Source organism: Ixodes scapularis, unplaced genomic scaffold, assembly GCF_016920785.2.
Source record: "Ixodes scapularis isolate PalLabHiFi unplaced genomic scaffold, ASM1692078v2 PGA_scaffold9__187_contigs__length_104089568, whole genome shotgun sequence".
Taxonomy (NCBI): Eukaryota; Metazoa; Arthropoda; class Arachnida; order Ixodida; family Ixodidae; genus Ixodes; species Ixodes scapularis.
In genome coordinates, this window is record NW_024609884.1 from 8,371,963 (window position 1) to 8,386,905 (window position 14,943).

Here is a 14,943-nt window from a genome sequence, read left to right on the forward strand (position 1 = left end):
CAACGAAAACGACCCCCTTCCCCCTCCTCGGAGGGCAATTTGACATGGGTAGACCCGCCGGCGCCCGAGAAAGAATGGGAAAATAGTGTCCCTACAAATTTTCCGCTCTCCCCCCCCCCCCCCCAAAAAAAAAAAAAACAAAAAAAACTGAGTTCTGGATCCGCCCCTGCATGGTGATATGCAATAACCTCACATTGTTCCATGAAGATTGCCAGAAGCTGTAATCCTTATAAACCTACTCAGTGCCTTGTATTACTGAAACAATTGAGGATTCTTGGTGCGGGACCGAACTCATGCAGTATGTCATTTGCAACAGCAACCTGTCTACAAAAAAAAAAAAAGGTGCCTATTTTGATGGCATATATGACCACCGGGGTGGTGTCCAGAGTGTTCATCAAGGGAGAAAAATCTGCAATGGTTACAGCACCTCTGGGGGCCCGAAAAGTTCAGAGAATTATCAGGGAACTTGACTTGGGAGTCATCGGAATCGGGGAGTGGAAATCTGTTGCTTCCTACATGATTCAATTTCGGCATAGTGGATCTTGAGTATGCCATGCTGATGCACCACTACTATACTATATAAGTTGGGTGCCGTACAACTATTATATTATTTGGCTCTCGAAATGGTCGAGCATTAAGGAACTATTCGACGCACAGAAATGATAGCACATCATTCCCATTTACGCGAACACCCCCCCCCCCTCCTTTTTAATTTTTTTTTTTTTTCATACAGTCTATTATACAAAGTTTGAAATTTAAAGTGTGTGTCATATCTGACGGCTGCTATGGACACAGCAAGCGGCTTCTTTTTATTGATACTACTTAATATCTCATGAATAGTGATTTTCGTTAAGGTTGTGGTATGGTGCATTGAGTGCTGTGATAGGCGATGCATGCTCATGTATTTTGGAAAGGCGTTACGTTTTGGCCTTCTGCTAAAATAAAATATATGCCTGGCTTTTTACTTCGTGCTGTTGCAAAATAAATGCATTTGACACGTTTTATGTTTCTGGTATATTTGCTTTACTCCATACAGTGTAGTGATACCGTCGGTACTAGGATCGCCATTCCGGTTATAATATCTTCTCGAACACAAAATCCATAATACGTTCTTCGAGGGTTATTTCCGTTGAAATAATCTCCAAAAAGCCTTCCCGACTATGTTCCCGGTCTTGGCGAGAAGTAGCTGATAGGGTCCGGGGTATGGGGACTGAATAGACACGTTCGTTCATTTGCTTTAGTGCTGTGGAAAAAAAAAAAAAAAAAAACATCACTCTTCAAAACGTACCCCAAGACAAGCCGGATTCCGTCCGACGGTCCGATCGTCGACACTGTATATTGGACATGCTGTGTTATTTGAGACCTTTCTCAAATCCTGTTCGGATAGCGCGGCACCGTGGGGTACGTACAATATATGTTGTTCAATTGATGAGACTCGTTGAATTTCATGTTGTGAGCGGGGAATACCCATGCAGTTCGGCTATCCTGTAGTGTCGTCAAATATTTTAGGCAGTTAAGACTTTTATAGATTGACACGGCTGAGTGTATGATGCCGGTAAAAAGATCAACATAAAATGAAACAAACATTCCAGTTGCGTTTGTTCTGTTGCGCACGCATTCGCTGAAAATAGCTTTCATTTGTTAGTTTTTGTTCCCAAAAATAGTGCAATGCTTTCTTAAAACCTCCGAGAAATTCTCTTCCCTATAGAAAACAAAACAAATGCGGCAATCTAGCGCCACCAGCGTCCGGAATTGCGCCCACGCAGGCTACCACAGCCTACTGTCGAAAAAATCCACAGCCCAGCGCAGTCGGGCAACACTGACGTACACTCTCAAAACCAGGGACGCGCGCAGTAAATCGCTTCGTTCGAGACTGCCGCTGGAAAGGTCTATACGGAGAAGGTCGGGTGTTACGCACACTGCTTTCCTTTATGCTGAAAACAAAAATGACGTTTAGCGTAGTTTAAATGAGCCAGGAGGTACATTTTAATTTAGGAAGAAAACCGAAGCTAACTTCTATTTTGGAGTGAATGTGTCAATATGGACGTTAATTTCAGTTTCACTCATAATTCAAGATGCGTCTCACGGCTTAATTATTTTGCTAAGCATTGTTCGCGGAAACTTTATTCTCTGACATAAGTGTCCAACTTAACTTTTTTTTTTCGACAACGTTTGACGTATAGAACTGCATATTACATCTTGTGTTTAGTGATATCTTGATAACGATGTCACAGTTTTTGCATATGCTAAAAAAAATTAGAGCTTTCAGTAAAGACTATTATGGATAAATTGCCTATTTTTGTGATTGGGGTGTTTATTGGGGGCCTGCATTAACGTATTAATATTAATAAAATTAAAATATAAGTTCTTGCTTGTCATCTAATTTCGAACGCACGAACCGCTATGGCAATCCAAAGGTGGCAAATTATCGCGGGTGCCAAGTATAGCATTTTTAATTAGCAAGTTATAGAGTAAAATTAGTCTAAAATCAATGGAATTGCTCTCTAGCTAGCCTAACAAATCCATGTAAATTGACATTAACTGTTAAAGCATATGGTGCTATCAAAGTCGTGACCTGTGGGACAATCGGCAAAAACTTTATAAAGTTCGCTGCCAATCCTTTCGGACCGAATTCCCCGAAAAACAAAAAGCAAGTTTCGTTTTACAAAAATTACCAGAACATTTATTTTCTTTGGTGTTTACACGGCCGTCGCTTTGCCAAGCTCCCAATCTCGGCCTTTCCAGTTCGAAGGAACGTCTACCTGCTTGCCCGAGTGTTCACTGCGGAACGTTTCGTTGGCGTTGGAAAACCAATGAAGCAGTAAGGTTCAATTTCATACGTGCTGCAGCTCTACATTGGGGCATTGAAAAATGTTGTTTGCATTCAGAACTTGCTGTACACGAGTCATGATCGCGAGCAGTTCCGCAGCGCCCGTTAAGCAGAAAAACAAACCGACCCTCGACATAAAAACGAACGTGCCGAATAACGGGGCAAATAAATCAGTTGGTTCCCAGGGAACTAACTCATTTATTCGCCCCAGCAAACTGACGGCGCAATAAGGTTATCTACCCTGTCCCTCGTGTCCAGATGTCCGGGTAAAGTTAGTCCCTCTTTTTGACGTGGCAACGTCTCAGCCAAAGAGGTGCATGCACAGAAACTTATACAGCAGAAATAGATGTCGCCATAAAGCGGTTCCACATGACGCGCTCGGAATTTCGAATCCCCTTTAAATGAGCCACCAGTAAATTGCGGTGACGTGCCATCGCATTAACAGCGTTCCTCGTTAATGAAAGCGTCTTTGTATACACTCAACCACTCAAAAGACCTTATCTGCAACGATCCTCAAAATAACAATATTAGGCAGTTTTAGAATAGCGCATGCACGCTAAAGCTTCGCGTACGCAAAGCATAGCGTCGTCGTCACCACTACGCATGCGCTTTGCGCACGCTATTTTAGCGTACGCTATTTTTTTTTTTAGAAATTGTGTGCGTATACGGAAAGAGTCTTTGCGCTCCTCCAAGAAGGATTCGTGATCAAAAGTTGGCTACAGCCAAGACGAGCATAGTTAAAAAAAATGGAAACTTCCTGGACCGCGACTGCGACCGCTTTGGTGGCGTCGTGAGCGCGACGTCGGCGGGATCCTCGCGACCGAGATTTTCAGCACAGAACGACATTGCACTTCTACTGGAGATGCACGTCAAAAACGTTTTAGAAGACCCAGCAAGGCGGGCAGCGATCGCCGTCCACTTGCTGCTAGCGACGCGCGAACGTTTCTCGTCGAAGGTGAGATCTCTCTTGTCGAGGTGACGCAAGCGGACACGACCGGTCGACCGCTCCCGTCGCATTCTAACAAATCTAAAATGTTACTTTGAAAAAAAAAAGAACTTGTTTTTCTTTTAAGCATTTTGCGTGTGAAATAAAAAAAAAGTGAAAGCCGTTTACAACTCCCTGTAACGCCGAATTAGGGCGCAGCTCTTGAGGAGGAGGAGGGAAGGGTACTGGGGGGGGGGGGTCAAGTGACCTTGGGTGGGGGTCACGTGACCTAGAGGGGTCACGTGACGATGACGATGCCGATGACGTCATCAGTAACGATGACGATGCGGATACCGATGACGTCATCAGTGACGTCACTGATGACGTCATCAGTGATGATGACGATGCGGATGCCGGTGACGTCACTGATGACGTCATCAGCGATGATGACGATGCGGATGGTGATGATGACGATGCGGATGCCGGTGACGTCATCAGTGACGTCACTGATGACGTCATCAGTGATGATGACAATGACGATGCGGATGCCGGTGACGTCATCAGTGATGATGACGATGCGGATGCCGGTGACGTCATCAGTGACGTCACTGATGACGTCATCAGTGATGATGACGATGCGGATGCCGGTGACGTTATCAGTGACGTCACTGATGACGTCATCGGGGGTCACGTGACTTGGGGAGCCACGTGACCTTGGGGTGTCACGTGACCCTTGGGGAGGGGTCACGTGACCCTGGGGTGACCTTGGGGTCGCGTGACCTTGGGGGTCAAGTGACCTTGGGATGACCTTGGTTACGGCGATGGCGACGCCGACGCCGCTCAAGCCGGGAACGGGCCCCTAAGAGCTGCGCTCTAAAAATTGTTACTGCATCTTGGTGGCGTTGTAAGCGCGAGATGTATGGGCTTTTGCGTCGAGGCGGAGAAACGCTATTCTAAAACACTTTTGCGCAGCGTGCGTTAACTAACACAAGCGCTAAATTTAGCGCTAGCGTGCGCTAAAATTGCGCACGTTATTCCAAAACTCTGTATTCAATCCTTTCTCTTCTGCCGTGTGCCAGGAGGCAGTGCAATACCCGTCGCTTCAGAGCGCGTCGGTCGGGTTGCAGGAACTATACTCCTTATCACCTTATGTTGTACCGCAGCGAAGGCTGGAAGCGCGAGCTCATAGCGTTGGCAGCTGCCCTTGGTGCACGAGAGCTTGTGCCGCCGACATGTGCCCTAGAGCAAGGAGCTCGCGCTTGTAGCCTTTCCTGCCGTACAACACGAGGTGAAACAGAGTATAGCTGGAATAAGGGTGCCTTCATGTGCGCTTTGCTTAGGGTGGAGACATCTGGCCATTTTGTCCCATACTTATATTTTTATTTTTTGTTCAGAAGCGCGTGAAAGAGCGTGTCCCTGCACGCGTTTGTGGCGCTGACTGTGCTATGGCGACATTTTGATTTCGTCGATTTCTTTGTATTTTACCCGTGAGCGCGTGCTGTCGGCATCGGGTACTACAAACGGTGGCATCACCCTAAACAGCGGGACATTGAGGCACCCTAGCTGGAATATGTGGAGAGGAAGAGGACACCTTGGGCACGAGCTTCAGTAGTGACAAGTCTGGAGTAATTGTGTTTAACGACGAAAGGGAGAAGCCCTGGGGATACAAGACATTGTAATAGACCATTTAGGAAAATACAAATACCTTGTAGTCTGGCTCAAGGGGGGGAAGCAGGCACGTAGCCAGAATTTTGTTTCGCGGGGGGGGGGGGGGGGGGGAGGGGGGCCGCCCATGACAAAATGCTGTATGAGGGGGAGGGGGGAGAGGAGGTCCCAGCAAAACGGAAGATTTGGGGGGGGGGGGGGGGGCGGGGCCCCATGGGCCGGGCCCCATGGGCCTCCCCCCTGGCTACGTGCCTGGGGGAAGGAAATATCTAGATTCTAGAGGAACATGGGGGGGGGGGGAGGGGGGAGGAGATTCGAGTAAATATTTAGAAACGAAAAAAAAAACTATTATGAAGCTAAAGGCACTATGGAACTATAATAGATATGGAGTGGTCAGAGGTATATGGAAAGGAGTGATGGTGTGTCTTTATCAATGGGGTACTTTGCATGAAACCAGAGGTTCGATCAGCATTAGGGATTCGACAAAGAAGCGTGGGCAGATCGGCACTGGGAGCACATGGAAAGACACCAAATGAGGGAGTACAGAGGGACATGGGCTGGTCGTCTTTTGAGAGCAGGGACGCAGTTAGTAAGTTGAAATTTGAACAAAGGTTGACCGAAACGGATGATACGCGGTGGGCACAGAAGGTATCCAAGTATTTATACATGAAAAGTTTGAACTCAAAATGGCCAAACCGAACCCGAAAGCTTACATTTAAATACCAACACTCTAGTGATGGGGCTGAGCAGACTATATACTTTAGTGGAAAAGGGAGTGAAAGAGACAGAAAGAAAAATGTGAAAGGTTAGAATGCAGGAAAAATCAGCTATAACAATGTACTTACAGGACAAGGACATAAGAAAGGAATACCTGTTTGACAAATCACTGGGAAGTTCTTTTACTGTTTGAGGCGAAAGCGGGAGTTTTGAGGACGAGGACGAGTATAGGGCTAAATTTCAGGAGATAGATGCATTATGTGCTGCCTACCATAATGAGAGCGAGACACTAGAGCACTTGGTTTTGAAGTGCGCGGGGCTTCGCCCTGCTTTCCCTGAAGGGGTACCAGATTTGGCCGGGGTCCTGGGTTTTGCTGGCGACGATGGAATGACGGAAGAGAAAAGGATTACAGTCACAAAGGGAGGATTAGAAGATTGGTGGAAATTATCCAGGGAAAATCATATGATGCACAACTTACTAGCACAGCTGAGGACAGGCGGGACAGAGGAAAATTGGGACTCCCTCCTTCGTGGCTCCGGCCCAGTCTCAACCCTGCCTCCCAGAGGGTCCGGTGCTGGGGTAAGGCCGCCAAGGTCTGACCAGAGGAAAATTGGCGATTCCATCGCCGGGAGAAAAAGGCGGGGTGATTTTTTTGCCCGATTTTTCGAAGGTTATTTTAGTGATTCCCACACCGCCTAGTGATAGAGGGAGAAAATTGGCTTAAAAGGGCGGGAGGAATCATTTGTTTGTCTCAGTATTCAGTATTTAGCAGCACCAAAACTCTTTGGCATCAGGGCGGTCGCTCCCAAAGGAACGGCGCAGGCGGGTTCTAAAATAAAAATCCGTTGTCAGTATGACGTGGAACGTGGATAATGTTGACGTGTACGGTAAGACTTAGGCTACGTGGCCCTAGCTACCGCCCGTTACAAAGGGTATAGCCCTTAACATCCATCCATCCATCGGCTCCAGAGGGGTGAAGACGAGAGCAGAACGCGGCAAATCTGGAGCGCTGAAATCGTTGGACCCGAAAGAAAGGAGAAAAAGAGCGACAGAAGAGCAGAAAAAAATAAGATATAAAAGCAAACGAAAGGTGTGGCGTGTTTGTTTAGCCGCGGAGAGTTGAAGTTGCGCGAGCGCTTGTCAACTTTATATTTATACAATTCGCGATTCCGGTGCTAATTCTCCTGCAAGGTAAGCTAGAAAGGAACTATACTGGGGACAGGGGCGGATTTATGGGTCAGGGTTGTGTGTGTGCGTGTGTGTGTGTGAGGGGGGGGGGGGGGTGAGGGAGAGGGAGTCTGCTGAGATTTGGCGTCACGGCCAAATTCCCAAATCTATTTTGATGGCCCAATATTTGCTATGCCACCAAAAACTAAACGTTTCGCTGGTCTATATCAATTTTGCTATTAAAAAAAAGTTGACCTTGGAAGGCCTTAGGGGGGGGGGGGGCGGTCGCAACCCTTCCCCCCCCCCCCCCTTCCTTCCTTGGGGACAACTTTTTCTGGCATTTCCGAACAAGTGAAGACCGCGCGAGCACAGCTGTAACCGGCGAGCGCACGGGTACCTGTAGCTTTGGCTTCGTTGCCAAGAGAAGTGGTCTTCAAGCGTAGGTACAGACCTTACAGGCGATGTTTTGCAGCTTTTTGTTGCATGTTTTGGGCGTCGCCAGCGGTATGGTCGCATCGAGGCTGGGATTGGGGGGTGTGTGCGTGTGTGTGTGTGTGTGTGTGGGGGGGGGGGGGGGGGCTAAGGTGGCTTGGGTGTTTATGACTTAGGGTGCTGAGGGGAGCCAAAAAATGGGTTTTGGGGGAAAGGGGGGGGGGGGGCTGGTGCCCCATAATCCTCCCCCCTGACTCCGCCACTGACTGAAACCACCCATGTTTGCGGTTATGGCCCCGCCGTTTCGAAGCGGCCTGAATGCATGGGACCTTTCCCTCTAGATTATTGTATTAAGCGCGAAACACATGTACGACGAAACCTTCCGATCCGACGTGCGGATTGCCGGAATGACCTTGGGGGGCAAGGGTTTTCGTAGCATCGGAGAGCGTTGAAAACCCTCGCCTCCGACCGTCGTATTGCGTGGTCGGACGTCGGATCGGACGGTTTCGTCGTACATGTGTTTCGCGCTTTAGAGAGTTTTAGTAGAGCGTTCCGATGCGTCCGATACCTCTGATAACAATACGATGCGAGCGCAAAAGTGCCGGTGTAGTATTGGGTATCGTTATCTGAACGATCTACTAAAACTATCTGTTAAGGAGCTTTCGTAGACCGATTTTCCACCTCCGCTACGCCCTCCGGAACGAAGACACCACTACTGCGCACGCGCAGCGCCAGCCTTGCCTGCAGAATCTCGGATGGGAAGCATTCAAAATGCCGAAAATTAAAATTGACGCATTATCGAAACGCCGAAAATCGAAACACCGAAATAATAAAAAGTCCAGAAAACAAAACGGCGAAAAATCAAGATGCCAAAAGATAAAAAAAGGCCGAAAATCCAATTGGCCGAACCATACAGCACCAAAGATTGAAAATTCCACTTCCTACTCGTGTTTCATTTCATGAATTCCGTTACATCCAAATAACTCTTACATTTGATACATGTGTTCCATTTCAAACTCGGCACGTATTCTCCGGGCCACTAGTTGTGTGCAGTGCAGGTGAAGGAAACTCCGGGCGCAGAGAGAAAAGGCTAGCACTAGGAAGGGGGGACGGGAGAGGAGGGCGGAAGGAGGCGGGGAGGTCTTGGGAGGGCCGCGACTCCAACTAACTATAGGTGGCGCCACTCATTTTCCAAGATGGCAGGTTTAGTGAGGGTCAGAGATGCGTGCCGCTGTTGAGCCTGTCTAATATGCTGGCTTCACTGAGCGACATAAATTATTTCTGGTAATACGAGGAAGCTAAAGTTTTATGAGCGCAGATCACCTCTTTAACCTGAAAACAAGAACGGTGTTTAGCGTATTAATTACGGAAGGATGCGCGTTTTAATTCCGGAGCAAAACCGAAACTAACCTCTATTTTGGATTCAATTTCTCGACAGAGGTCTTAATTTCGGATTCTTTCGTGACTCAAGATGTGTCTCATATCGTAATTATTTACTTAGAAAAGTTGTTCGCGGAAACTTTATTTTGTGACATACTGTTCGATCCAGGCTGATATTCGTAGTTGTTGAAAAAAATCGGTGCTGATATCTGTGCGTTCTCGCTGCCTTTTTCTCGCGCAGATAATTGTCATGGGAAATAATGACATTTATCCCAGCACAAAAATAAGAGAATAATTCCAATTTTTACAATATGTCCTCGAAACGCCTAAACTAATAAACGCTGCTCTCACTGCAACAACCCAAGACGGAATCCGATAAGACAGCTGAAGTGTGTGTGTGTTTTTATAGCACCGGGCGTGACGCGTAGGACTTCATATTACATCCAGCGTTTAACTGTTTGTCTATCTTGATAACTATGTCCAAGTTTTTTATATGCTAAAAAGAAAACAGAATTATACCTTTCCGGAAAGACTATTATGGTTAAATAGAGTATTCTCGTGATCTTGGTGTTAATTAGAGGCATACATTGCCGCGATTTGTATTAATAATAATAATAATATTAAAATTCACATATTTGAATAAGTAATTCTTGAAGCTCTAATATAATTTGTTGCTTATGATCTAATTTTAGACGCGCGAAGAAATATGACAATGAAAACTGTGCTAATTATTATCACTGGTTCCAATTGCTGCATTTGAATTACGAATAAAATAAAAATAGTCTAAAATCAATGAAACCATTCTAGCTAATGTGGGAAATCCATGTAAAATTACATTAATTGTGGGTAAAGTATATTGTGCTATCAAAGTCGCGAATGTTGACATTCGGCGAAACGTCCAAAGTCGCCGCCAATATACTTCCAGACCAAATGCCCAAAAGCGAAAAAAAGAAAAAAGTTTTTTTTTTTTTTAATTACTAGTTTTTTCATAACATTTATTTACTTTTGTATTTGCTCGCCGTCGTTTTGCCAATCTCAGCCTTTCCAGTTCGAAGGAACGCCTACCTGCTTGCACGTCTGCTCACTGCAGCACGTTGCGTTGGTGTTGGAAGCCGGTAAAACAGTAGTGAGCTTTAATATCGCGTATACGAGCGAACTCAAGCCCTGTGTGTTTGCGTTAGCTTTGCGCGTTCCACACTGCGCGTGCGCGGAGCCCGAAATCGCGGTCTTGAATGGCGCATGGCGATGAGGCGCACGCACAACGTGGGGCACACAACTCTAACGCAAACGCACACCGCTTGCATTTGCTTCTATGCGGAATACTAAACCTCTCCAGTAAGGTACACTCCCATACCGGCTGCAGCACTACGTTGGGACAGTGAAGAGTGTTGTTTGCATTCGGAAACGACATTTCGCGAGCCATGATCGCGAGCAGTTCCGCCATGCCCGCTGAGCAGGAGAATCGAGACCTCCGAGATCCCGAAGCGCGCGGCGCGCGCTTCGGGATCTCGGAGGTTATGCCCTCACTAGAGTGCTTTCCGTTTCCGCCGCGGGAGGGCGAGCGTCGAGCTGGAGATTAGCTGGAGCAGCGTCGAGCTGGAGATTACCAAGCAAAGATTAAGTGAATGGTGGCAGAAATCGAGAGAAAACTAGGTATTTTCTTATTCACTGATGGCAAGGGGGTTTCATAGCCTCACTTTCTTTGCACTGCGGAGTGAATATAGATTTCACATTTAAATATTCTAAGCTTAAATGGTAAAACAAAATAGCTAGGTGGCGTAAGCTACCGCCCGATCCAAAGGGCTCAGCCGTATTCATCCATCCATCCATCCAACGCGTCCGTTGCAACTCAAGAAGGCAGGGCGAGGGGAAAGGAAGGCCGGGCAGGAGGAAGCAGACGGAACGCTGGAGAGAGGAGGAGGTTTCTCCCTGTCCTCTCCAGTGTTCTGTCTGCTTCCTCCTTCCCGGCCTTCCTTTCCCTCGCCCTACCTTCTTGAGCTTTCTCTCCCCCTCCCCAGCGCTTGCCCTTCCTCCCCTCGCCTGGCGTTGCCTTCGCCTGTACTGCACGCAACTATAGTCCGTAGCAACTCAAGAAGATAGGGCGAGGGAAAGGAAGGCCGGAGAGGAGAAAGCAGACGGAACGCTGGAGAGAGGAGGAGGTTTCTCTCTCCCTTCAGTGTTCCGCCTGCTTCCTCATTCCCAGCCTTCCTTTCCCTCGCTCTACCTTCTTGAGCTTTCTCTTCTCCTCCCCAGCCTTCCCAGCGCTTGCCCTTCCTCCCCTCGCCTGGCGTTGCCTTCGCCTGTACTGCACGCAACTATAGTCCGTAGCAACTCAAGAAGATAGGGCGAGGGAAAGGAAGGCCGGAGAGGAGAAAGCAGACGGAACGCTGGAGAGAGGAGGAGGTTTCTCCCTCTCCTCTCCAGTGTTCCGTCTGCTTCCTCATTCCCAGCCTTCCTTTCCCTCGCTCTACCTTCTTGAGCTTTCTCTTCTCCTCCCCAGCCTCCCCAGCGCTTGCCCTTCCTCCCCTCGCCTGGCGTTGCCTTCGCCTGTACTGCACGCAACTATAGTCCGTAGCAACTCAAGAAGATAGGGCGAGGGAAAGGAAGGCCGGAGAGGAGAAAGCAGACGGAACGCTGGAGAGAGGAGGAGGTTTCTCCCTCTCCTCTCCAGTGTTCCGTCTGCTTCCTCATTCCCAGCCTTCCTTTCCCTCGCTCTACCTTCTTGAGCTTTCTCTTCTCCTCCCGAGCCTTCCCAGCGCTTGCCCTTCCTCCCCTCGCCTGGTGTTGCCTTCGCCTGTACTGCACGCAACTATAGTCCGTAGCAACTCAAGAAGATAGGGCGAGGGAAAGGAAGGCCGGAGAGGAGAAAGCAGACGGAACGCTGGAGAGAGGAGGAGGTTTCTCTCTCCCTTCAGTGTTCCGCCTGCTTCCTCATTCCCAGCCTTCCTTTCCCTCGCTCTACCTTCTTGAGCTTTCTCTTCTCCTCCCCAGCCTCCCCAGCGCTTGCCCTTCCTCCCCTCGCCTGGCGTTGCCTTCGCCTGTACTGCACGCAACTATAGTCCGTAGCAACTCAAGAAGATAGGGCGAGGGAAAGGAAGGCCGGAGAGGAGAAAGCAGACGGAACGCTGGAGAGAGGAGGAGGTTTCTCTCTCCCTTCAGTGTTCCGCCTGCTTCCTCATTCCCAGCCTTCCTTTCCCTCGCTCTACCTTCTTGAGCTTTCTCTTCTCCTCCCGAGCCTTCCCAGCGCTTGCCCTTCCTCCCCTCGCCTGGCGTTGCCTTCGCCTGTACTGCACGCAACTATAGTCCGTAGCAACTCAAGAAGATAGGGCGAGGGAAAGGAAGGCCGGAGAGGAGAAAGCAGACGGAACGCTGGAGAGAGGAGGAGGTTTCTCTCTCCCTTCAGTGTTCCGCCTGCTTCCTCATTCCCAGCCTTCCTTTCCCTCGCTCTACCTTCTTGAGTTTTCTCTTCTCCTCCCCAGCCTTCCCAGCGCTTGCCCTTCCTCCCCTCGCCTGGCGTTGCCTTCGCCTGTACTGCAGGCAACTATAGTCCGTAGCAACTCAAGAAGATAGGGCGAGGGAAAGGAAGGCCGGAGAGGAGAAAGCAGACGGAACGCTGGAGAGAGGAGGAGGTTTCTCCCTCTCCTCTCCAGTGTTCCGTCTGCTTCCTCATTCCCAGCCTTCCTTTCCCTCGCTCTACCTTCTTGAGCTTTCTCTTCTCCTCCCCAGCCTTCCCAGCGCTTGCCCTTCCTCCCCTCGCCTGGCGTTGCCTTCGCCTGTACTGCACGCAACTATAGTCCGTAGCAACTCAAGAAGATAGGGCGAGGGAAAGGAAGGCCGGAGAGGAGAAAGCAGACGGAACGCTGGAGAGAGGAGGAGGTTTCTCCCTCTCCTCTCCAGTGTTCCGTCTGCTTCCTCATTCCCAGCCTTCCTTTCCCTCGCTCTACCTTCTTGAGCTTTCTCTTCTCCTCCCCAGCCTTCCCAGCGCTTGCCCTTCCTCCCCTCGCCTGGCGTTGCCTTCGCCTGTACTGCACGCAACTATAGTCCGTAGCAACTCAAGAAGATAGGGCGAGGGAAAGGAAGGCCGGAGAGGAGAAAGCAGACGGAACGCTGGAGAGAGGAGGAGGTTTCTCTCTCCCTTCAGTGTTCCGCCTGCTTCCTCATTCCCAGCCTTCCTTTCCCTCGCTCTACCTTCTTGAGCTTTCTCTTCTCCTCCCCAGCCTCCCCAGCGCTTGCCCTTCCTCCCCTCGCCTGGCGTTGCCTTCGCCTGTACTGCACGCAACTATAGTCCCTAGCAACTCAAGAAGATAGGGCGAGGGAAAGGAAGGCCGGAGAGGAGAAAGCAGACGGAACGCTGGAGAGAGGAGGAGGTTTCTCTCTCCCTTCAGTGTTCCGCCTGCTTCCTCATTCCCAGCCTTCCTTTCCCTCGCTCTACCTTCTTGAGCTTTCTCTTCTCCTCCCCAGCCTTCCCAGCGCTTGCCCTTCCTCCCCTCGCCTGGCGTTGCCTTCGCCTGTACTGCACGCAACTATAGTCCATAGCAACTCAAGAAGATAGGGCGAGGGAAAGGAAGGCCGGAGAGGAGAAAGCAGACGGAACGCTGGAGAGAGGAGGAGGTTTCTCTCTCCCTTCAGTGTTCCGCCTGCTTCCTCATTCCCAGCCTTCCTTTCCCTCGCTCTACCTTCTTGAGCTTTCTCTTCTCCTCCCCAGCCTTCCCAGCGCTTGCCCTTCCTCCCCTCGCCTGGCGTTGCCTTCGCCTGTACTGCACGCAACTATAGTCCGTAGCAACTCAAGAAGATAGGGCGAGAGAAAGGAAGGCCGGAGAGGAGAAAGCAGACGGAACGCTGGAGAGAGGAGGAGGTTTCTCCCTCTCCTCTCCAGTGTTCCGTCTGCTTCCTCATTCCCAGCCTTCCTTTCCCTCGCTCTACCTTCTTGAGCTTTCTCTTCTCCTCCCCAGCCTTCCTAGTGCTTGCCCTTCCTCCCCTCGCCTGGCGTTGCCTTCGCCTGTACTGCACGCAACTATAGTCCGTAGCAACTCAAGAAGATAGGGCGAGGGAAAGGAAGGCCGGAGAGGAGAAAGCAGACGGAACGCTGGAGAGAGGAGGAGGTTTCTCCCTCTCTTCAGTGTTCCGCCTGCTTCCTCATTCCCAGCCTTCCTTTCCCTCGCTCTACCTTCTTGAGCTTTCTCTTCTCCTCCCCAGCCTTCCTAGTGCTTGCCCTTCCTCCCCTCGCCTGGCGTTGCCTTCGCCTGTACTGCACGCAACTATAGTCCGTAGCAACTCAAGAAGATAGGGCGAGGGGAAGGAAGGCCGGAGAGGAGAAAGCAGACGGAACGCTGGAGAGAGGAGGAGGTTTCTCTCTCTCTTCAGTGTTCCGCCTGCTTCCTCATTCCCAGCCTTCCTTTCCTTCGCTCTACCTTCTTGAGCTTTCTCTTCTCCTCCCCAGCCTTCCCAGCGCTTGCCCTTCCTCCCCTCGCCTGGCGTTGCCTTCGCCTGTACTGCACGCAACTATAGTCCGTAGCAACTCAAGAAGGTAGGGCGAGGGAAAGGAAGGCCGGAGAGGAGAAAGCAGACGGAACGCTGGAGAGAGGAGGAGGTTTCTCCCTCTCTTCAGTGTTCCGCCTGCTTCCTCATTCCCAGCCTTCCTTTCCCTCGCTCTACCTTCTTGAGCTTTCTCTTCTCCTCCCCAGCCTTCCTAGTGCTTGCCCTTCCTCCCCTCGCCTGGCGTTGCCTTCGCCTGTACTGCACGCAACTATAGTCCGTAGCAACTCAAGAAGATAGGGCGAGGGAAAGGAAGGCCGGAGAGGAGAAAGCAGACGGAACGCTGGAGAG